Here is a 25,930-nt window from a genome sequence, read left to right as displayed (position 1 = left end):
CCTTGGTAAAGGAATGGAAAATTTTTCATCTTGTTCTTCCTAGTGAAAGCACCAGATCAGAGAGCATCAAAACAACATCTTTAAACAGTTTGCTTCCAAAGCTTGAGCTGAAATAAATTGGCAAAGTATTTCAGCTAATAGAAGAACTAGTTTTAAAATATTATTTGATTTCAGAAACATTGAATTTGAACCTTTTCTTTAATATAATTAAATGTTAAATTAATAGTACATTAAAGAATTTCAACTTGGGTTGTTGAAGTAATGAAGTATCTGGAGAAAAATAACTGCTAAAATCTGTTGCAATCAGTGAAAACTTAAACCAAGAAGAGGTCATTCTGCAAGTCTGGCCTTCAGTTTCACAAAAAACCTAGTTTTTGAATTACTGGTTTTCAAATAAGGGTGTTTTGGTTTTGTTTTTAAATTGCGATTGTCTGTAAATTAAAAAATCAATCTGGGGAGAGTCAGAATCCAAAGTAATAGTTTTCTTTCAAATACAAGGGCTAGTAAAGGCTAGTTTGTTTGCATCTGCTACAAAGGACTATACTATTGAAAACATTTTCAAGACAGTGACATCGTGACACTGTTGTAGTTTTATAGCAGAGAAACCTCACTACAGAGCCTACCTTACCCAGTGTTTTGTCATCTCCATAATTATCATCCTGGACTATGTCATTTAAGAAAATAAAGGCATAAATGAAATCACAGTTGCTTTTTATGTAAGAAATTTATATACAGTTAAATTCCAATAATAATTTTAATATTACCTCCTCAGTAAGTTTCTGGAGACCAAAAAAGCATTGCTCGCAAAATCAATTTCTCCAACACCTTCAAACTTTTGCCACTGACACGGATCACCTCAGGAAAGTTTCAAAGCTGCGCTTTGACTGCCTGACTGATCAGACTGTCTTTCATTGGTATCAGCTCAAGAACATCTCAAAAGCTGATGCTGAAAGCAAAATGCTGGGAACAATCTTGCTTTATTTGTCTTCTTATGTTCCTTTGCTTTGCGAAAAAAAGTTCAAGAGTCTTTCGGTGATTGAAGGCAATGGATGGTTGTATGCAAGGCAGAGTGAAAGGATGGATGCAAAATGTTTCCAGTAGTTTGGAGAGCAGCAATTTGGGTAGTTGTACCTTAGTATGTTCTGCTTAAAATATGCCAACTTAAAAAAAAAAAAAATCTAATACGAAAACAAGCCATCTCCGATAAAGGGAAATGCCAGAGTTTTCTGAAAAGATCAAATAAATTGTCAACTTTTAAATGCATATCATAAAAACCATGCATTGATTCAAAATTGTCAGTTTATTGAGAATATCCAAGTGCAACTGGTTATTCTAGTAGAAAGGAAAAATGCCCCTGGACCACAAACCACACACAAAAAGTGCCTCTTTTCAGTCCATTACCTGTAACTCAGGAAAGAACCAAACATTGCATCAATTTAAAAAATAAAATTAAAGTTATTCTAAAACATCTAATTATTTTCAATTCAAGACAGTCTTAATGATCTTGATGAGCCTGTCCTTGAGTAACTGATATAACCCCTGTCTTACCTTCTCTTCACATTGTATATTTGAAAAAATTGACTGAAAAAATAGTAACCAAAGACAGTAGCTTCACCGTAGCCTTCCCTTTCAGCATCTTTCTGAATAGCAGAAGGCATGTATATTCTATCTCCCATACACACATATACACCTTGCAGAAGCCTGTTAAGACCATCCCCTTTCATCTATGCAGGTTGCCCACAAAGTAATGCCTCCTATTTATTTCTATAGAAACTACAACAGGTACAAAGAATACAATAACGCTATTTGATAGAGCAAATTCTCAGCTACAAAACACTGTTTTTCAACATAGTCACCACCATTAACTACGGATTTTCACCAGCAACAAACAAGAGCATGCATGCCACGCTCTCCAAAACCTGCACCAGTGCAGGCAGCCCACAGTCACCGTCATCACTGCTGCCCACCAACCACCTCCTCACTGTGCTCACATCCACTGTTCGGTTTCCATAAATGTTCGGCAAACATTGATGACTGTCAACAGGTGCCATTTTTTCTGCATGGATGAATTCAGTGCCACACCTTTGCTTCATATGCACTTCCATGTCAGACAACATTCTGTCAGAGTGCCCCTCTGCTGCCATCTGTCAAACAGCAACAGAATGTAAGGGAATATTGTCAGGTATTACTTTCAGAGCAGCCCTTGTAGATCATGCTTACAACTCACCAGCTCACAGTATTTTCCCCGGGGTTGAATTTCATTTCAGGGCACTTGCTCTGGGCAAACCTCCTTGCTTTTGAGGCCACATAAATAATGTTCAATTTGTATTTACAGACAGACTTGGTGTTGTGGCTTTTTCATTTTAATTAATAAATTTATGTATGGGCAATTTTTTCTTCAGTTCACAGCATATTCTCCCTGCAGACAGCTTGAGCACTGCATATGGGAAGGCAGCACACTGAGCTGTTCAGAACACAGGCCAGTTTCATTATTACTGCTCTTAATTCTGTGTATTTGTTCTAATGACCATGACGTTTTGCAAGGTATTTTGCATTTTGATATTCTGCTGTCTGGAAGACCTTGGTTTAACATCTAGCCCTTTGTTCGTCTCCTTTGGGTCATTATAACCCATACTATGAACCAAATGCAGAAAAGCCCTAGAGTCAGAACCATACTCTTCTTTTTCTTCTTGTTGTGCCCGTGACCTCAACAGCAGTAAGAATAACCTCTAGTACAAACATATATTATTTGTATTCTGTGTGCTTAAAATAGCCTCTTGATCAGTCAATAAATCATACTTGACAGAAATGAGAAAAAATGAAGTTAGAGGAAACCTGTAGAAATATCACACCTTTCTCTTTAAAGGCAGATACGGAGCCAGGTTCAGTTTGATGCTTCCAAGCAGGGCAATTAATATGTAAAACCAGAGTGGCTGAGCCAAGTGAAAGGTCAGATGTCCTTGAAAGAAGATGATGAAAGAGGATGAGAAGAAAAAACTGGAAGCCAGGTCAAAGCCAGCAAAATATCATTGGAAAACAGCATGCAATGCAATGTGTAGAAGCCTAAGCCTAACAGCAGGCACAGTGCAGCCCAAACAGCACGAGGCAGGAGGCTGTCCTGGCAGTTGTGTTCTGAGACTGACTGTGGGAAATTTCAGCATAGCAGAAATAGATTTGCTTTGATCTAATTAAAAAACAGCTAAAGAACAACACTAGTGGCCTTGAGCAATCATAGTCCCACAAGCTAGGAGAGTCTAACAATATTGTCTCACACTAGATCCTTTGATGAGACTGTTATAGCCTCTCTTCTGAATGAACAGGTGGAACAGAAATTTTCAGCTTTTGAAATGGGCCAAGTTCTTCAACTGATGTCTTAACTGTATCACAGAACAATTATTATCATGTCAGGAGTCAGTGGACATTCTTATGAGACCTTTATATTATTCACCTAGAGAGGAAGATTTATCACTGATCATTGGTTGATAACTTCTTTGAAGAAGCTGTTGCCAAGGGGCAGTTTTTAGCTACTTCATAGCTTGATGAAGTCAATGCTTTGGCTGAGCTCCCAACTACCTGCTGTCCTGCAAAGTCCTGAGATGTACTATCATTTGGATGTACACTAATATTGGCACTGGACAAAGGGTGGCTTCTCCCAAGAGGTAAGTTATAAGCTGGCACTCTTGTGGAACAAGATGGATGAAATAGAAAAGCTCTAAGCTACTCAAAAGGCATGAAATTTATAGAATGAGCCAAAACAGGCCAAAGGGGCATGAACTGACTTTCCAGAAAGCACTGAAGCAAGGCCTGGAGACTTTTCAGAAAGTTGAGACGTGATCCATAAATGACAATTAAATTCATTCAATTGCTAGGAAAAAAAAAAGTGAAACACTTGTGGATAAGCAACTACAACACTTGTTTTGAAACCAGCTATGATTTTTTTAATATTGAGAATGAATCAAAAATCAAACAATCATCCAACCAAAAAACCCACAAGATAGCTTCCACTTCAAATTAGATGATGAGCCAATAAACAGATATGTGTGTGGCATTTATAGCTCCATGTATGTTCACATATTATAATGCAGCAAGATAAAAATATCTGCCAGTTCAATTAAAATAGCAGTTATCACAAAATACATACAAGCATAAGAGTTTTCCAGATTCAAGAACATGAATCTCACAACCAAGACAGATTTTTTTCCTGGAAATATGAAAAACTTGCATATAATTATTTCAGATTCTTCCATACATCTTTTTCTATATTTATTTCACTTTTATTTATATGCCTATTAGCATACTGTCTGTTCTACTATGTTGTCTTCCATATTTGGGTACATGCTCCCAAATTCAATTTACCTGAAGAGCTGTAGTTAGGTTACTTCATCTTCCTTTAATACAAAGGCAAAATATATATATTTTTTATCTAAAGACAATACATTACTATCTCTCTTCAAAACTTACACATTAAGCAGAGGTTTATTATCACAGAATAGCAAGGAAAGATTCTTCTATTAAGAGCATGTCAGCCCTTCTATACCATTAGCCCAAACAGTATCCTAGTTAAGTATCTCCTCAGGGAAGATCCCTGACCAGATCTGTAGAAGACACCTTAGCTTCTGCAGAAGTTTTCACTGTAGGCATGACAGTGGGGGAACTCCATATCCCCATTAAATTCCACAGACTCCTTAGTTTTGTTTTGTTTTGGTGTGGGGAATTGTTTGGTCCCTCTTTTTTATTACATCAGAGGCAATTTCTCAATGAGCTTGATGACACAGAAGCCAATAAAGAAATCTAGGCTGGTATTACACTTAAAGTACAGTAATTTATGTTAGTGCAATGTTTCTCTCCTAACAACAGATATACCCACTTGTCTCCAGATGCCCTTAATGCACTGCATGCAAGTTTATTTGGGAAAGGAGGAAGAGCATTTAGCCCAACACATGCGCATGAAGTCTTTCTCTGTCTTGTTGTATTTGATACAACCTGGCAGTAGCCAGATTACTGCACTTTCCTGTCGCAACGCGCACGCTGAAGTCACCCACTTCAGGTAGGCGTCGCGTGCTACGACACTGCTAATTGGACAGCGGATATCATCACATAGGCATTCTTGCAGTTAGATTGTGGTTAGCAGTCCTGTAAAGCACAACCTGGAGGTGTAGATGTTCAACCTTGCAACACAGCAGCTGTTCCTCATTTCAGGCCTCCCAGGACACTCCAGAGATCACTCGAGCATGTTCTAATAAATATGCCCACTGTCCATCAAATACCTCTCCACACTCTCCTACAGAAAGAGGCAAACTGCAGTAAGATCTTGCATGTGAATTGTGGATCCCTCAGCTTATTAGAGTGATGTCTGTTCTTGTTTGGTATCTGATGCCATTTTGTTGTTATCTGCCAGAAGGTTTTTGAGTGGTGAAAGAGCAATCAGTTCAAGGTTTATCACTGTCTGAACACTGGCTGTTAGTCATAAAGTCAGCAAACATATCCATCCCAGAAGTCCAACCACTTTAACGGATTGACGTAGGGTTTATAAGCAACAGAAGTCATTTTAGGCACTGTTCTGAACCTTACCTATACTACTACAGTAATATTTTTATGTCAAATCCCTTATTAGAAAGCATTTCAAAGCTCTGGAATTAAGGAAACTCCTTCCTACATACAGTGGTCACAACTTAGCCAAACAAACTGCTAAGTGCTAAGTGTAATTCTGGCAATAAGCACTTGTCAAGCACGAGCAGCTACCCAAGGGCACACTCTGTGTACAAGTATTATCTATGTCCTGCTCATCCTCTCCTCCACTAATTCAGGACCGCATCATCATGATCCTTTTGTCTTACAGGATATATGATGTTTGGAGATGACCTTTCCCCAAACACACCACCAGCAATAGTCGTGAGCCACATGTAATTTCCTTTGACAGAATAGGGTGAGTCACAAGTTGCAAAACCCCACACTGCCACATTGCCTGCCCTACCTTTCTTAATTCTCTGGGTGCCTAAAACTTGCTACATCCTTCTTCAGCTTTCAGGTTCCCGATATGCATTCTCTAATGCAAGTAACACGCTATTTCAGACCTTGCTGAGAAGACAGGTGTCAACGGTTTATGGGCGTTCGGCCCAGTTCCGTGACGAAGGGGACGGGGGATCCACGGGTCCACACCCTGTGAAAAGGGAAAAGGGAAAAAAGGGTAAGGAGATGGCCCTGAGAGCAAAGAACAGCGGCAACAATCTGAGGAGAAACAAACTAATTTACTAAATAAGATATCAGAATGCCAAACAACACAATATAATACAATATAATTACAATTTAAGCTGATAAATCCAATACAGAGGGAGAGAATGTCCCAAAATCAAGGTAGGCCTTACTCTACTACCGACGATAAGACGGCTGGAGAGTGAGGTGCTGCCAAGACGAGAGACAGCGGAAAAAGGGATGAGGTCTCGTGATCTGCAAGGTTTATACTGCAAGCTTTTATCTTTTCCCTCCGACTGGAAAATGGTAACAGAGGAGCAAAGTACTGTGGGGAATGTAGTGGTCCTTCTCTTCTGAGAACCAGGTACATTCACTACATGATGTTATGATGTGGAGTACCAATAACCGAAAATCATAAAACCATGACAACAGGGCAATTACATTGATGGCCTCTGAGGGCTGCAGCTGCCAAGTGTTCCAAGGCTGCTGGGGGAGAAGCAACAGCCCTCCAATGAACCTGGGAATGGTCTGTGTGGGGCTGCTGCTCCCCATGCACCACCAGGGTGTGCGTCTCTCCTGAGGTCCTACTGAAGAGAATTCTACCCAACATTCCATAGAATAATAGAAATACAGGGATATGGAGATACATCAAGGACTCCTGAAACAGGGCCATAAGAAGACTAGAGACTGGAAATGGGGATTATACATCAATCATGTGAGTAGGGAACAAGGAGAACTGGGGAAGGAAGGATATGTGATGTCAAATAGTACTGCTACTCTGAAGGTCCTTCTCCTTTCTGACTTTTCTGTTTATTTTTACATACATATTTTTATTAGCTAGTGAGCTCACAGCACAGCTCACATAAAACTTGTGTGACTTGCAAGCAAGGACACAGTGCCTGCTGCTTCACATAAATTGAAGGTCAATTTGCATAGAGGTGAATAAGTGTGACATTGTTAATACACAATAACTTTTAATTTTATCCCTAAGTGCACAAGTGCACATGCAAAAAGACCTCACAATCATCAAAATTAGTTATAGTATATGAAGGATTTCAGTCTTTCATAATCTGCTTCCTTTTTTTTCTTCAGCAAGGAAAAGTTAATAAATTACTGTCTCAGAATTAAAGAGACAAAGTGCACTAAATCAGAGCAGGAAAAAGAAGCAGAATAGTAGAATCGACTGAGAGCTTGTGGCCAACAGTAAATATGAAGTCTTGCTCTTAATTTAGCACGAGCAGCTCTACAGGACATTGCAGGAGCTGCTGACAGCCCCAGAGCATCCTACCAATAAATCCTACCATATGGATGCTTTGCTCTTATTGCTAGAGAACTCTGTGATATGACACTCACTGATTCAGGTCATCCTGGTCCCAGTAAGTACACAGAAGTATGTAGTCCACACCTGGGTAGTAGCTTCTAATGCTTGTTTCTCCAAAGGAAAGCATGCATGTACCAAAATATATTTGAACTGAACCAGTAGGAGGGAACTTGCAAACAAACAGGGAGTGATCTGCAAAACTGCACTGCTGCTCAGGAAGAAAACACAGAGACAGTGCCTCAGGCTGAAGCACTCTGAACACACCTGAGAAGCTCATACAAAGCCCAGTAGTTCCAGAGCTCTGACTGCCAGCATCTTGTGCGTTCTGCAGCCGTGGCCTGCTTTCCCTGAAATGTCACTGTGTACTGAGATATTCTGGCTGGCCCTTTGTTGTTATCTCTTGAACACTCCAACAGGGATAGAAGCTTCACAGCTCCTCATGCTATCCCTTTCCTCTCTATGTTTTTGTTAATAACACCTCTCTTGCAGGATGAGATATCAGTTTTCAAGCTGTTGTTTCTAACTTAGGTGGAGTGTGGTGTGGTATAACCTCAGCAGCTCTGGCATAGAGCACAGTGCATTGCAAAACATGCACCGCAGAGCGGCAATGGAGCAGCCTGACTGAGTGAAACAAGGGCTCAAAATGATTTCACAGCAGGTACACAGCTACTCTGTCACTAATGTAACACATATGCCCATTCAAGTCATTTTGTGATCCAACTGACTGCTGAAACAATGGAAGCTTGCTGAGATGGAAAACAGCCATATAAAAAACTTCACAATTTCAACACCAGTCCTATCCAGTCACTTAGAGTTACTCTGGTTCCCATTATTTACCTTAAACGAGCAGCTGAGCACTTGAGAAGACCTGCCGTGCTGCTTCCAAGGAGAAATTACAAAGCAGAAGCAGAAAGGGCAGCAGCAGCCCTGCTGAGTCCCTCACCCCCCAGGGTCACAGTGGTCAATACCTTGCTTATTATGGGCTGCTTATTATCAACAGAAGTAACAAATCCACAATCAGACTTGAAAGACTGGGAAACAACCCTGCTGAAGGATCAATGGTCTGTATTCCTGCTTCTGAAAGGGAAATATTTGGATATAATTCAATGATCAAATAGCAAAAAGACATCTGCTGTAGTAAAGTAAGAAGGAAAACAAAGCATTTGAAGAAAAGTGACATGTTGTTGGTATATTTCACTTTTAGTTCACTCAATTTTTTTACACTCTTATCCATCCATTGACAAATATTTGATATAAATGATAAAAGTACACACTGCACTAAGACATTTTTTTCTACTAGCTCTTCCATCAGTAGCATCTGTATGATTCTTGTCAAGTTCAGATTTACAGCAACACCAAGGCGTATCCATGGGAAAATCATACTCATTACATTAACCGATCTTGTCAAAGTATTGAATAATGTATCCAGAGAAGCTGATCAGAAGCACTCTTTCGGACGTTAAAGTAGTAGTAAGTGTTGAATCACTTATGCCTTCATATCTGTGGTTTCCTTCTGGCACAGAAGCCATCCTCAAAACAAAATGTGGGTATGTTAAAGAAGCAGAAGCAACAGAGTCATATGGTTTTATAATTAACACATTTCCCCAAAATCTGGATTAGAATTCAACCATTCTATACTCCTGTCACCTTTGCTACCTCAACCCAGCCTAGAGCAACATCTCCATTTATAGTGGTATCTGTCACCTCTAATTATTCAGACTCAGAAGAACCTGCTGGTTTCCTGCAGCTTTACCTCAAACCAAGAATATGACGCCCTTCTAAAGGACAGAATCGAGCCATAATTACTGCAGTTTGAAGGCTTTCTTGCCCCTTAGCATTTTGCTGTTAAAATGAGTCTATGAGAATTCAGAAGCTGAACTGAAAACATTTCTGAGGTCCTCTAATATTTGGAAGCAAAAAAGACTGTTTCTAGATTATGAATATGATGCCAGTGACTGATGCAAGGTTCTGATGCAGTAATGCCTATGGTTTAGAGCCTACTGCAGCAGTATTACACAAAAACCAGAAAGACATGGAAAGACAGTCTTCATTCTGTGGGCCCTGAAGTCTAAGCTTAAAGAAAACTGACCCTAGGACACCATGACAGTCAGTAGTGAAAACCAGATTAAAATTCAGCACTCTCAGTCAGTGCCCAGCTTAGTCTACCACTTTGTCAGAACGACACGAGTCTGCTCCACCAAATCTGTGCAGTGGGACCGGCTGATTCAACACAGAAGCCTTTGCTTTGGGGATAATTGCAGAATTGCTTTGTTTTGTCTTCCTATGTAAATCTGCCATATGGGCCTCTGTTACGGTAATGAGAGAAAAAGTTGAGTTTGATAATTCTTAGTTTTAGAAAGAGATTAAAGTCTGGCAGCTGGCAAGTATGAAGCAAAGAAATTCAATCTAGAATGCCCAGCTGCACTGTGGAAGTAGGATGAGCCAAAACAGACTCTGCAGGCAGAGAAAACTTGCTCAGGAATTGCCAGAAGTGCTCAGGTACAGAATGTTGCATAAGATTAAGGAAAAGGAACAGAAAAATTAAAGAGGCCTTTTCAAAAGGTGGAAACAGGCTGAAATACAAAGATAGCAGTAATGGCTCACATAAAGAAAATGAGGAGACATACAAGATTATCTTAGTAACAAATTTATTTGTGTGACTATGGATAATCAGTAGAAATTTGCTAGTGTGAGAGAGTACCCTGCAGTTTTACTGTCTAACCAATCTTCATAACCACATACCCTGTACAATGCTCACAGAGCAACTTTGAGGGGCAATGTCTAAGAGTTCCAGAAAGGAGGCAAGTCTTCTGCAAGAGAAGATCCAGCAAACAGTAAGGATGGAAGGCCAAATTTTAGGACAAAATTAGGACTGGAAGGCATACAAGATCTGGAATCACCATGATAATAGTATAATACTTTTTTAAATACATGTATGTACATGAAGGATATGCATATATACATAAATAATATATATTTAATGTATTAAAAATGTATACGTACACAAATATAGGCATGCACTAACTGCTGTTGCTTCAATTTATTCTAGTCTCATATAGACCTGACTCCTGAATAGTCAATCCTAAATTACAGTACATTGAATAAAGTAAGATTAGATTTTTACCTTTTGAATAATTAGCTAAATTCTGCATTCATTTAAGTTGGGCCACAGAATATGCAATTGTAGAGCAAAACCACAGTGCCCCACAAACAACAACATATTGATTATCAAGACAATCACAAAACAATAGTTCTTAGTCCATTGCCAATGAAACCAGTTATTAATTTATAATTTAAACAGAACAAGAGCTTCTAACCACAGGTAGAACACAGTGCGGAGCAAGCATCAATATTAGTATGAAAAAAAGAGCCATCTTAGTGGCTAGACTTTTTTTCCCCATATGCTGTAAATCTATGAAAGAATCCAAATGAAGATTTTTTCTCATATGCTTCTTAACTGTTAAGTGGGAATGTATGTTCTACTCTGTTTTTACTACAAGGATTAAGGCATCACTCAGTGCCACACAGTTTGGGCAGCAGGCACCTCTATGTTTTCAGAGTTCTAAAGAGTAAAAAGTACACAGCTCAGGCTCAAGCTACCATGAAATCAAGCTTATAACACCTACTGCTGCTTTAAACAACAGAAAATTATTTAAAATTAATTTACATTCAAAATTAAATGATTGCTGGAACTGGAAGTGTGGAAGTACCTCTGGGAAGGCTGCTCTGAGAATGTTCATGCTTGCACTCAGGAAAGATTGGTTTTCAAACTTTCAGATGAATTCTGCCACCTAGAAACAGCTGGATAAATAAAGTGTGTGTACCAAACATGTATATGAACTTACTAATAAATTTAAGTATATTCAGTTATATACAAAGGTATATCACATGTACTTGGAGACAGATGTCAAAAATGTCATATGAAAGACATAGAAATCATTCCCCTCCCCCCTTCACCTTTTCAAAGTAAGTTTCTTTAAAAAAAAAAGAGATGTAATATTCACTGATGCATTTGCAGTGGTTACTGTTGACAGAATTTGACCCTCTCATCTTTCATCTAAGTCATCTCTGAAACTATTTCTGATGGTGTGCTTTCCTGAATTTCACTTTGAGAGGTAATAACAGCTTTCCATCTATGATCTAAACTGTTAACTCTTTGCCCAAATGGAAAACACATTCTTGCCTTAAACTCCCATTGGCTAGAATTCTACTCTGGCCTCATGCAATCATACAAACACAAAAAATCCATAGCACAGGTGAGAAAAGAAATCCTTGGCTGTACTCTAGATGTGGGACCCAGACACTCTGATATTTTACCCAACTCATGAAGTTAGGCAAAACTAATTCCTACCTTCCATAGGCTGTCCAGAAGGAAAAAAAAACTCCTTCAAGATTTCAGTAAATTCCAGGTCCCTTAAAGGAAGTGGGTATTTGGTTGAAATCAAGAAATTTTTTGTCCTCTGGCACTCCTTTGGGAACAGTAAGGTTGGGAATTGTCCGTTGCCACAGAATAAGCCTTGTCCTGAAATGCACGTTTTTCTTAAGGGAATCTGATACCCATTAAGGCACACACATAAAAGCTTCATGAGTAATACACCTCTAAAATCAACCAACAAATCTCTCTAATTTTACTCACTAGATTGACAAAGTGAGCTGAAAACTTTCTTTGATGAAATTATTAGTAATTGTTCTATCTACTGCTCTTTGTGGGTGAGTTTCATTTTGTTGCAGAATAATCTATTAAATTTTCGAAAAGGAAGGACTGGTTCATTAAGCAGCTAAGGAGGTAACAGTAATGAGTTGGAGCTTCTTTCCTGTTAAACTGATCCACTGAAAATACTGTTGTCAAAGCAAAATAGCAATTATAAAGGAGAACAATGAACAAGAGGAAGTTCTGAGAGTTCTAACAGCCTTCCAGAACAAAGCAACATTCTGCTTCTTTTGAACACTGGCCTAGGAAGGATCCCCTCAGGCTTACTTGCCATTGGATTCTAATTGATCTGCTTGCAAGTAAAACCCTGAGAGAACAGAAGAATATCCAATACTGGAGATGTACTTTTTGGGATTTAAACTGTTTCCCTAATGAATATCTATTCACTTAAAAAAAAACAGAGAAGGAAAAAGCCACCATTTGAAAAATTTTTTAAATGTAGGTGATGGAATTTCTCAAGACAAGTGAGTTTGCTCAATTCAGTCTTTGGAGACAAAACTTTCTCATTTTAGGAACTGTACTGGTTTGTGGTAAACAAACAGGCAGAAAGAATGCAAAATCAGTCCTGATGATACTCCTGAAACGCAAGCCTCTAGCTACGTTCCAGTACTCCAGCTCCACCAGCATGCCACTCTCCACTGCTCTGCAGCTATTCATATACAGCTGTTGTGCAGATGAAGACATGGTTACACAGGCCCTGCTACCTTGCCTTGTCTCACAGTCACAAGAAACACATAAAATGATATTAGTGAGAAGGATCACTTTACTCAAAGTGTGTTCCCTACATATTAGATTCTGGACGTAACAGTAGCAATTTCTCTGCAGGTGTTTTGTACCCCCTCCTTTGCTTGCCCTCTGGCAGCAGTGGCTGGGGACTCCGGGGGCATTCCCTCCTGCATGCTGTGCTGCAATCCACGTGAACAAACCACGTATTTCCCCAAAAGTGAATGTCCAGAGCTTTGCACTAGTAAACTGCTGGGTTCACAGCAGTCAGGTAGCACGTGCCACATAACTTTTGTAAACTTGCATACAACACAGTCTCCGCAATTGGATTTTAGATAGAGACTGTACCTTCTATCCTCATAGCACTTTGCTCAGTTCAGACCCAAAAGGAATTTTTAGTGCCCACATAAATTTACAGTTGTCTTTACCTCAAAAAACTTCTAGTGTTCTCCTTGCTTCTAAGAAGTTGAAAAACTTTGCTTTTTTTTTGTGGCAATGTAAAGCTTACAAGGGTCTGGTGACTTCACTTGCTTTCAGGAGAGTTGCCAAACACCTGTATTCGCTCCTGAACACAGTGGGAGCAGCAGAACAGGAGTTTGTCTTCTGAGAAAAATTGGCCTGCATAACACAGAGGCTGCTCCACTAATGCCAAGTGACACTAAAACCCAGTGAATTAGGTGCTCAGAGCATCTTCTCTGTGCAGGTGGATTGGCAGGTGGCAAAGGAGTCTTCCAGCAGTTCCTGCACCATCATTTGTCCCCATTAGTTACAGCTATTTACACATTTCATCTTCCTGTCCTACCAATCATATTCAAGCCCAGTATGTAAATGAAAGCGTTTATTTAAGCGCATTTCTACAAAGATGAAATTAAAAATTTTCCCTCAAAAAGACACAAAGCCTCTAATCCTCACCACTAACCTAGTGTTAGAATAAAGCTTAGTTAAACAAATGCAGTAATTTTCTTAATCAGTCAGCACTTAGAAAGACAGATGCTTCTGTTTATGTCAGTCTGTTATCAAGTCCTTTGGTGTCTGAATAGTCCTAACACCTATCCTGAAACTCCATTAACATACATTTTTTCTATATTATTCTGCCTTCTACGACAGATAGTGCAAGTATTTTTTTTTTTTCTTTGGTTGGCTTATCCATCTTGGCCTTGAAAATCACAGTATTTTGTGCATTTCCTGTACCTTTTTATTCAGCTGTAGTGGTCGAAAATTAGGAATAATCACTTTTGAAAATCAGAAGCTGTATAAGAACTAATTGTACAGTCTTGAAGCTCTCACAAGAAAACCATTCCTATAACTGGATTTTATTCAACAAATTCTGTCTGTTACAAAGAGCTTTGTGGAGGAATCATGCAAACTGAATATTAACTCAGTTGCTGGCTCTCTGAAGGCTTTGAGCTTGAATGTGTTCTTTGACTGTTGAAGGTACTCGCCAGCAATATATATGTATATTGCTGGCATGTATATACATACATATATATATGAACTTCATCCCTCCCATTTTGTTCATTTTGTGTTGTTGTTATTTTCATTTTTTAACTGAGCATAGAGTCCCAGGAAAAATTACTGGGGAGTCAGGGGAAACTAAATGGAATTAAGCTCAGGTTAATAAAACTAGTATAGGTAGGACAGAAACAGAAAAGCTCCAACTTTGAAGTCGTGTTGCTGATCTCGTCACTATTGACTAATAACATACATGCATAAGGAGTGATACAAGCCAGACCTTGTTCAGTACTGCGCAGATGACATAGGTATTGGTCTCTTATTTACATGCTTGTGTCGGATTAAACTAATGAATTACTCCCAACTGGTTATCTGATTGATTGACAGTCTGGGGGTTTAGTTCCTATATTCCTTATTTGCATTTCTGTCAGTGTTGTTTGGGTACTAGAGTGTCATTGCATTGGCTTCGTGCAGACATAATGGCTTTCCCAGCTATGCTTTAGTGCATTTTACAAAAAGCATCATTGTGACTGTCAGAAACTTAACGAGATTTTGGAATTTTCCACAGCAATAGGAGTTATTCATTTTTAGACTGTGCTCTCGAGTGCACAATGTACAGTGAATGCCATCCTTTCAATATTTTACGGAGAGTTTTTCCATGCTCTTCTGGTGTAAGCATAAATAAGCTGAAAAGCTTCATTAACAAGAATGTGAAAATTTTCATCTTGAGAACAGAGAATTCTTTCACCGAGAACAGAGATTTTTTTTCTGTTGTATGTAAAAAGGATTGTACAATGCAGTTATCAGCTTTTCTTGGCCAGTATTTCCAAAGTGCTTCAAAAGAATTAAACCTAGAGGACAGCTTTCCAAATAAAATGTCAAGTAATTTTTTCTACTTCTAGCTTACCAAAACACAGAACATGGGCCTCAGCTTACCAAATCAGCCACTATAAATATAGCAAAGAGCTTTCAACTCTTGCTGCACTAACAGGCTTATGTCACAATTAACAGATAAAACAAGAACTACTCATTACAGCCATTGCTATCAGGTGCGAACAAGTGGGTTTTCCATGGGAAAATTCTGAATAAATCCTATTTTCCTTCCAGTTTTCAATAAACTCCAGATACACTGATCACTGTCCTGATTCACAGAGCCCACTGTACACCGATGTATTCCACAAGATAACAAATCACTCTTGAAATAATTAAGCTTATGGTCTAATGAGTATATTAATCATATTAGTTGTATTCTGCTGTAGAATCTAATGCTAGCTTGATTGTCTCAAGAACAGTATATAACACCATGATATTTCAGTATTTCTATAATCGCAGTACAAAGTACTTTCTAAAAACGTCGCTGTTTCAAAGATTAACACATGAGGTACCAATAGTTACACGGTTCACTATCCTTCATGGTATGTTTCTTACTCAAGTTTGCTGTGGTATTTCATATGAATGACTTAGAATATTTATTCTGATTTCAGGATTCAGAACTCATTAATAGTCATAAGATTTGACAAACAAAAGGTACAGTTTACAACTGGGCAAACGTTTTAAAGGGACTACATTCAACTCTAATAAAAATAAGAAAACAATTACAAAATGTTCAGGAGTTGGTAATTTATCTGTACAAAAATAAAGCATTCATTAAGCTTTAAGGCAATTGCCTGAGAAAGTGACAGGTGAAAATGTACAATTATCAGACAGCTTATCCCTCTACTTGATGTTTGCCAGATTGACTTAAAGGCAGAGCTTCCTAAGGTGGTGTTTATGAGTTAAAAACAACTAAAAGGAAAGTCAGTGCTCACTCCCAAACGTTTAAATAATTAAGTACTTTCTAAAGCAGGCTGTCCTCCAGGTAAGCAGTGACTGCCTCTTCTTTAGGAAATAATGGAGACTATGCCTAGTCCAGGTCTCCCATTGGAACAGGTGCCCACCTGCAGGCTGAGGACATGCATGTGAACCAGTTTACCTGAATGCTTCCAAGGACAATCCAGGAATGAAGAATGAGAAATTCACACAGGAACTCTACTCCATAAGTATCAGGAACATGAGTTACAGACAGTTGGGAGGGAGCATTTTTTTTTTGTTTTGGGAGACTGTTAAATAAAGTGGGCAGTTTTTCCTCCAGTCTAGAATGCTAATTGGTTCTATTTCTTGCTCTCCAACATCCAGCAGTGCACTGCCAAGTGTCTTAAGGTTATCCTCTTTGATTTCTCTTCCTCTGTTCCTCATTTATCAAGTTTCCACTAGTTTCCTAACTATAATACATCCTGCAGCACATCAGACAATCTCCCTCCCTGTTCTCTTCATTTCAGACTTGTCACTAGTAGCTTCCTGTTGTTTCTCTTATTTGTTTCAAGACTTGTTAGTTACAGCCAAGACAAGAAGAAAAAGATAAAGCATCTGTTTTATTCAAGTGTTCTACCATCAAAATTGAGATCACTGATGATGCTTTAAATTTCACAGCTTACACAAAGAAAACGAATCTCCAGCACAACTGTTGGAATTCTATTCAAATACTTATGAAGCATTACTACCTTCAGGAAATACTCTTCCTTTGTAGATATTACTGCCATAAAAATTGGAAAGAGAGATGAGTGCAAAACCACAAAATGATAATTTCCAGGTCATGTCAAAAATCTAGTAAGACCCGCAGAGCAACTTTCCTTTGGGGGTGGGGGAAGATGGAACTTGTCCTACTAGTGAGGGTCTGGAGATCAAAACACCCATCGCTGATTTTCAGTTCTCAAAAACTTCTGTTTTATCTCATCTTGCTTTTAACTTTTAAGAATAAAACCAAAGTTGTTACAACTTCGCAACAAAGTTGTCAAGACTGACTTGATCAGATGAAGATTTTCTACAAAACCCATTTTCATTTAGAGTTATGAAGATGATCCTAATAGTTTTGCACAGTATATCATAGAATCATATAATCCTTAGAGTTGGAAGGGACCTCTGAGGGCCATCTAGTCCAACTCCCCTGCAATGATCAGGGACACCACAGATAGATCAGGCTGCCCAGGGCCTTATCCAGCTTTGCCTTGAAAATTTCAAGAGACAGGACAACAACCACAACACTAGGTAACCTGTTCCAGTGCCTCTCCACCCTCACTGTAAAAGATTTTTTCCTTATATCGAACCTAAATCTACTCTCCCTGAGCTTGAAGTCATTTCCCTTCGTTCTACCATCACATATATACCATACACATAGTAGTCATAGTAGTTATATTAACCAGGACACATTCATTCATAATGTCTTTAAACTGGAAGAAGGTAAATTTAGACTAGCTATTAGGAAGAAATTCTTTACTGTGTGGGTGGTGAGACACTGGAACAGGTTGCCCAGGGAGGCTGTGGAAGCCCTCTCCCTGGAAACATTCAAGGCCAGGCTGGGTGGGGCTTTGAGCAACCTGGTCTAATGGGAGTTGTCCCTGCCTGTAGCAGGGGTGTTGGAACTAGATGATCTGAAAGGTTCCAATCCAAACCATTGTATGATTCTATTCTGTGATTTACTCATGTCATTTCACAATAAAAGCAGACTGAATATATCCTTTCCAGAGTACTCAAGTCCAAGTCATTTCAGGGTCAAAAAGATGAAGTTGCTTTTCTGCTAAGTCACAAAGGTACACACTTGATTTTAAAGGTTTGCCCACATTGTTGAGAGATGACAACTATCATAAGCTTGAAACTTAAATGTCTAAGTTCCTGAGTTCCTCAAAAAAATGTATCGAACTTACAGAGGACAAGTGTCAATATTATAATCAGAAACACATCTCTTCCTCTTAACCAAATAACAAAATTTAGACTCCTAACTAAACAAAATTTGATACCTAAAGCTAGAAGGCATTAATATCTGCTGAAGCTCCAAGTACAGGGGTGACTGTTGAGGGATAGATGGAGAGGGATAACAAGGTGCAATTTTATTTGAATCTTATTCATTCTGTTTTCATCCTGCCTTCAGCTGTGAATGCTTTTTATTAGCTCCACAGCAAGGGTTACCTCCTCTTTTCTTAACGTGAAGACCTACTAAAATTTTGAACGTAAGGCTAGCTCATGCTCCCATTCCTTTCTCTTTACTCCGTCATTAGACCCAAATCATCATCAAGTGAGCTGGGAACAGAAAAGAAATAGCAGGAAAACCCATCTCCTGCTTACAGGGCTCATCCAGAGAGGTTGTGGAAGCTGCATCTTTGGAGACTTCCAGATTCAACTAGAGAAAGCTACATTTGCCTTGATCTAGTGTTGGCAATGGCCCCACTTTCACTGGAAGTTTGGACTATAGGTTTCTAAAGGTACTTGGAGGAAGGTTGTCTTTCTAGGACTCTTTCCAAGTAAAGTGAGAGGGACAGGAGAGGAGGGGTGGAGTGACATTGCCCCCAAAGCCTCCACAGCATATGTGGGAGTCTTAGATTGAATGCTTAATATGTAGGTGAGTACAAAGATCACCACAGCTCTAAAGAGAAATCAGCGTAACATTCTCCAGATAATTTTTAACATGCTTTGGTTTTAACTGATACTTTTCAGAACACTTTTTAGAAAAATACAAGCACAAACAAGTTTTCATAGCTCAATTTAGCTGAATGTTAAAATAACCTTGGTTATTTTTTAAATCTTTAAAAGGACTATAGTGTCTGCAGGAGGGAAAACCTCGTTACTATGTCTACAGTCCCTGCAAAGGAAAAAAAATAAATCACTGAGCATCATGAATAGCCAAGTTTTCCTGTGATCTTCCTGAAAAGGGTTTAAATGAAAGCAACCCTTTGCTAATAGAAGAGCCTGTCCTGATGAATACAGTGGCTCAAGGAATGCTCAGAACCTTAAACACCACATGAGGTAACAAACAGAAGTCTTAAAAACATGCCTCATTCTTGCTCTCTCTCAACAGATTTTTGCAGAACACAGAAACAAAAAGCACCACATTGAACCACAGCTGCCTTGGTTTCAGCAGAATGGTTCTGCGCTGCACTGAAACACCCTCTTTTCCTGTAAAGGCAGACTGCCATACATGCATCATGCCATACTCCCCTAAAAGCAATCTCTATATGTATACCTCTACATTACTTAGAGACTCTTAATGCTATTTAAAGAATCAAACCCCACCATGGTGCCTGATTCAGTAGCTTATTACTACAAGCTTCAGATTCAATCTCTTCTTTTATCAGATTCACAGGGTATAAGAGAGGAGGCTGAATTTAAGTTTCAAAGGCTGAAGAAGGCTATAGTCAATTTTATTTCAGTAAGAGTTCTCTAGAGAAACTGGCTATCTTGTGAGGACAAAGGAGAGAAAAGCAAACAGATGCACATAACTCAGTGGTACAACAAATTTCAAGGAGCTTAATATCCATTTTAATCTCCCCTGAATGTTGATACTTAGCGCTGGGCTTCTGGTAATTGAAAGAAAGTTCCAGCCAGCCATGTTTTCTGCCAAAGATAGCACTGGGACCTGGTGTGTCATCAGAGGTCAGATTCTTTGTCGCTCCACATCTTCCTTTGACAATACTACCATCAGAACATGTGGTTAGCCATCTGGAGCTGCCTGACTTTTTCCAGGATCTTGGTATCAGTCTTAACTACCTAAATCAAACATGTTCAGAAAATTGCTCTCTTAATCTTTGAACAGCACATAAATGAATGTGGTTACAAGGCCAGAAGTGGAGAGGAATCTTCCAGATATCCAACTTCTACCAACCCTTTTCTCCATGTAAGTAGTGGATACAAGGCTAGTATTAACAGCTACCTCAGTAATGGTTCTAGCATCCTCAGGTAGTTATGGAGAATAGTCCAGCTGTTAGCACGGGTCAGTAACCTGAGTGCATGAATAGGCTCTGAAACTTTTCCCACAGGCTTTTATCTACCTCTCTTCAAGGCTGCTACTGTTCTGGCACCAGCAGTGTAACCTCCGATCAGGCTGTTGCCAAAATTGTTAAGTTCTGAGAAAGAGCTGTGTCAGACACACTTGTGAGAGGCCATGTCTGGCATGTGTGCAAGTGTGTCTTCCACTTGGCTCACGAGATGCATTTAAGCTCAGATACTCACCTCACTGTTTCAGAGTGAACCTCACTGCTGCCACCTCTGTCCCTCCCAACTCCAGGCACTACTCTCCTCAAGATTCTTTGCAGACCTGCTGCCATTTTTTTTACCTCACTGCACTTGCTGGACCTGGCTGCATCAGTACAGAAAAATAAGTAACAGGACCAGAAGAGCTTACCCTCCTGTCTCCCATGCAAGCTATAAACAAGTGCAGAAAAGAACTAGAGTCCTGATATACTGATACCAGGCTCTTTTACAAACAGAAACTGTGGAAGAAAAACTATTTCCACAGCAAAAGTAATGAGGTATATAGACTGAGGAATTAAATTATCTCTCAACTACATGAAAGATCGAAGGCTTCATTATTTGGGCATCAAATGAAGATCATCAGGAAAACACTAAGTGCAAGAGAATGTTCTCATCATACCTTCCATTGTCAGAAAAGCATTCAGCAAAGCTGGCAGCAAATGAAAGATCAGTAAACCTTACTACACCTAAGTTGAAGCATGGAGATCCATTAATACCCTCCTCAAACAGCATTTGTATTAAAAAAAAGTCTCAATGACATTTTCCCTAAAAGGCATGAAATCACATGCACTAAACTACATGATTTAGGGAGGACTGAGTTTGCCGCGGTTTTCCATTATCTTTGACATTTTCAGCCATGCACTTTTCATATGGTACATCTCTAAGTCTTCAAGAAAATCTCCTGACAAGCATTCCACCTTTGCACATAGTGCAGATGTGTGCTTACTATCACAGGAAAGGAAGTTCTTTATTGCAGCATCACATGACTTGACTCTAGGTGCAACACTCCTGTTTTACCATAAGATTCTTAAACAGATATCAGAAAGTTTAAGAATTATTTCAGTCTTGAGCAGCTTCTGTAGCATACTCACACATACAAGTTTTATAGAATCTACGTGATCTGACTGCAGAGCGCGCTTTTGATTAAGCGGACCTAAGGTTTTAATAACGGAACAGCAGGTGGGGTAACAAGAAAATTAAAACTCTTAACAGTCTCAGAGTAATGCAGTCATAAATATAAGAGTTCAAAACATCTCGTTTGCATTTTTGAAAAACATCTAGTGTACCAAGATGTACTAAATACTACTGTCACCAGAAGAGGGCGGTATTTCTACAGTCGGATAAGTACCTCACAGGCTCTCACTGCGTTTCGCATTTTTCGGGGGGGGGGGGGGGCGGGCACACGCTATCTTACATGACAGCCTTACCTTTCCCTTTGGAAACAGCCACTGATGTTGTAGAAGCAATTTCTGGAAACTGTCTCCTTCTGTAGTGGTAGAGTCTTGTTCAGAGGCTGCACACCCACTCTGACCAGCTGTCAAACTTCAGGCATTTGGCATTTCTCCCACTTGAGGAAAGCATCTGTAAGAACATGGAAAAAGAGCCTTGTCACAGCCTTACTATTTGAATGATCACCTCTCATTTCCTTGAACATTTCTGAGTCAGTCTCATCCTTTCAATTAGTAACAGGTCAACATTTTGGATTACAAGGTCTTTATTATTATTATTATTATTTTTAAAGCAGGCATCTCCATATATTTTAGAGATTTATAAAAAAATTAAAAAATCCATCCAAAACTCTTCTCATTATACTGCATATTATTCTGCTTAAAATGTCACCAGATATGCATAGTATGACAGTAGCTGAGTAACTGTCAATGAGAACAGAATCTGTCCAGGTCTTGCATCGAAGTTTCAAATGTTTTCAAAACACTTTTTGTTTCCTTGTCAAATGGAAGCTTGTGCTTCAACTAGTGGTTGCAGAAGAACCTCCAGGCTTAAACAGTCGCACCACACACTCCAGTGCTGTGATTTGTTCTTAGAACTGGTTCCCTTCTACCTTTCTAAATTGTGTGATGTCCTAATCTCAATGTTTGTGCTGCTAATATTTTTTTTAATGTATCAAATACCAATTCCCAATATATTTCTTTATGAAATATTTAAGCTTTCATAGAAATCATTATCCAAAACCAAACCAACCTATTATATCAACTATTACTTGAATCCATAGAAGTATCAAAGATCACATATATCAACTCATTTCTTTCAACACTGCATACTCAGGAAAATAAACAGAAGCTTTTGCTGTTGTAAACATATTATTTAACGAGACTGACTTATATGAAAGCAGAAATGCTTGAACATTAGACAGATACATTTCTTTCAAAAGCAGCTCAAAAACACATCATTTGTTTCCTAAAGTACCTGAGAGAAGAAGGAATTGCATTGGGACAGAGACAGTAATTTAGTAATTGTAAAAATCTAAGCAGGACAAAGTAACATCTTGAAGAGTCATAAGATTACAGATAAGAAGGATTAGCCACTGTTCTTTGTAACTTCAGTCTCAGTTCCGTATGCTTAACATGAATCAGCTGCTCCCACAGAGCAGAACAGTGGAGAGAAAGCGCAAGTACTCCTTCCAGCATCCACCAAAACCCATACAGAGAAAAACCACTGTCACTGCCCACCCCGAAACCCAACAACAACAACAAAATAGAATCAGGGGAAAAGAATAAAGCAGAGGAACCTTCAAAGGGAGACCATGATCATTTTTCTCAAAAAACCACAGAATCAATACAACCCACAACCATTCAGGAATCAAAGGTTGATTGCTTCATACATTTACATGGCATTACATACTAAGGATGAGTCCCATGAAGCTGATGACAGTTTGTCAATGGTCTAGACTTCCTGCAAAGAGCAATAGGAAGCAAGAGGGTGGTCATCATAGCAGGACATTCCTTTCACAGTATGAAGAGGAGGAAATATTACAGACTGTCTGCATTAGGTAGACAGTGAGTTTTTAAGGACTCTCTCTTACAAGATGGGGAGGGATTGAACTTTTATTGTTACACTAGCTTGAAATATTCTTCCAAATATTAGAAGTTACTGTGTATGACTGATCAGGCCACACAGGCAGAAAAAAAAAAATCACGCCTCCTCTTAAGACACTTAAATTCTACTGCAATCCTAATATTCTCCTGTATTATTTAGTTAGATACATTTAGTGTCCCACCAACATCCTGGCTTGTCTATCCTCCCCCATTTCATCCCATGACGAGCCTGATGAAACCACATAGAGCTCTTTAAACTGCATAACATCAGTGTCCCAAGAAACTGCGACTGCCCTGCTCAGTTAGACCCAGGTCTATAATAGACTAAAAATTTTAGATAAGAAGGGCACACAAGTAAATGTTAAAAATGAGATGTTGGGAAGGGATAAATTAGATAGCAAAAGAAAAAAGAACCAGAGAAGGCAGAGTACAAATAAAGTTTTGACTGCTCTTTTTAAATCAGGCATAAATAGGTAGTTAATATCTGTAATACCAGTAGGTGGCCTTGAAGAGTATGTACTGTTTAGACTGCATTGATGATGAATATATTGTGTTATTTTCCATGCAATGCAAGTGGCTTCTAAAGTACAGATTTTTATCTTACTTTTTGATCCACTGGAAAAATGAGTGTGGTTCTAATCAGTGGGCATCTGTGTAAGTTCAGACTGTGAGCTCCTTTGGGTGGGACTTGGGTTTGTGAAGGAGCAGCTTCTGGTTTGTCACTGATGCAGCCATGAAAAAGAATCTGCCAGAGGCTAACAGAACCCCATTCAATTTTCCCCTTTCATTCATTTTAAGAACACTGAGGTGTAACAGCTGAAAGAGACAAAAAGGTGCAGAATTGAGAGGAATTGATCCAAAACACTGCTCAAGTAGTATTGTTTGTTTCATTTTGAAGTATTCTGTTCAGTTCTAATGAGTTTTGGATGTGGAAATGGGGGAAGCAACTGCCAGATTGAATTTATTTCACACTGTCTGAAATCTTTTCCCCAGAGTTCCACAGGACTAAAAGGGATTCAAAGTAATAAGAAATGGAAAGGGTCTCATCTCGCACCAACAATGTGTATCTATTCTCTCTTATTTTTGATTAAACCAAGATAAGAATTCTGAAAATTGTGGTTAAATAAAATTAATCATCGTGTATATTCATTCATAAAAAAAAAAAAAAAAGAGGTTTTTGAAGGTACAAGCAAACCAAAGCTTACCTAGGAATAAAATAGGAAGCTATTAGCTTAACTTTGCCTCATATTTGTGTAACTGATCATTCAACCTGTGTCATCTCACCATATAGTTTTAATATTATTACATTCTTGGCCTTTCCAGAGACTGATAACAACCTCAACATCATTGCTTACAAGGAGGAGGTAGATGCAAGATAGAGAGCAGAATGAAAACGCCAAGCCATTTCACACGGACAATCCAGCTCCCATTAGCTGCTCATCAGTGCCATTATGCAGAGTTGGACAAGTAAGAGCCATGGAGACCAAACCTAATGGGTGCCCCTGTGTCAGTCTGAGTTGACTAGAAGAGTCCCTTCAAAGTTTACCTACAGTGAGAAAAGATTTTCATGTCCTTTCTAAAGTAATAATCAACCTATACTGAATTTGGGAAGGTTTTGAACATACCTGTCTGAAGGTACTAAGAGCAACAGTGCCAAAGAGGCTTCTAATTTCAAGAAAAGCATGAACGGATGCCAGAGAAAACTGTAAAACATTGTAGGCAGCACTGCAATAAGAAGTTTTCCTACTTCGCAGAAGAACAACTTTGGAAGTGAATGACAAAGATCTTCAATATTATGTAGGGAATCTGTTATCAGTCCAGGAATGAAATTCATATCTCCTCAGGCCCAGCTCTGAACCCAAACTTCTCTTGCTTCACATTTGGTATAGCGTGAACAGGACTGCAAATTTTTATTCCCTGCAGTTCTCACATGGAAACAGGGATGTAGCTTGGAGTAAAATTTTGAACACATTAGTTGGCAATGGAAGGTCCCTGTCAATACTGTTCCTTTCTATCTAGATGCACAAATTCACAAAAAAAAATTACACAGAATAAATTTGCTACTGCACTTTTCCCAAAAGCAAAATACATCCTCCTGACTTCTCCGGAGAATGAAATCTATTTTTCAAAATTACTTAAAACACACTTCACGCACAGCATTTTGGATTGTGTGAGTACTGGCAGGCTTACATGTCCAGGCGCTGTCCTGGCAGGGAACCAGTCAGATGTAGCTGGGCCTTGGGCCCAGAGAAAATAGCTATAGTGTTCCAGTCTGCTGTGCTTAATGTATTGTGATCCATGTTCTATTTGCTCAGCAAAGAGAGGGGAAAGATAAACGGAATTCTATATCCTTTCCCGTATATAACTACTACAGTAAATGGTCCAAATGCAACATGAAAGCAAGCATAAAAGGATAACTGACCCTCAAGACTAGCAGCACTTCAACAGAGCATCATCAAGACAACACCGTAGCTTTCCAGTTGAATTCCCACTTTTTCCTCCAGTTTGACTAGAATTGGCAACATGACATTCAGCTGCGTAGGTATGAAAAAAACATGTCCACAACCCTTGAGCCCAGTAGGTGTCACGGTATTGTCTAAGGGTCTGCGTCCGTGACAAGGGGGGACAGGCCCAAAA

At 39.1% G+C, this 25,930-nt stretch overlaps 1 long non-coding RNA gene across 2 annotated transcripts in view; it reads right to left on the bottom strand.

Annotated features, from left to right (window-relative positions):
- Positions 1–25,930, bottom strand: part of LOC110399267 — a 248,452-nt gene that overhangs the window by 195,406 nt on the left and 27,116 nt on the right. For both annotated transcript variants that reach the window (XR_002439059.1, XR_002439060.1), the window contains exon 2: positions 21,668–21,821. This is a non-coding gene — a long non-coding RNA (uncharacterized LOC110399267). The remainder of the gene's footprint in view (positions 1–21,667; positions 21,822–25,930) is intronic.

Source organism: Numida meleagris, chromosome 5 (genome assembly GCF_002078875.1).
Source record: "Numida meleagris isolate 19003 breed g44 Domestic line chromosome 5, NumMel1.0, whole genome shotgun sequence".
NCBI lineage: Eukaryota > Metazoa > Chordata > Aves > Galliformes > Numididae > Numida > Numida meleagris.
This window is presented reverse-complemented; position numbering and strand designations above follow the sequence as displayed.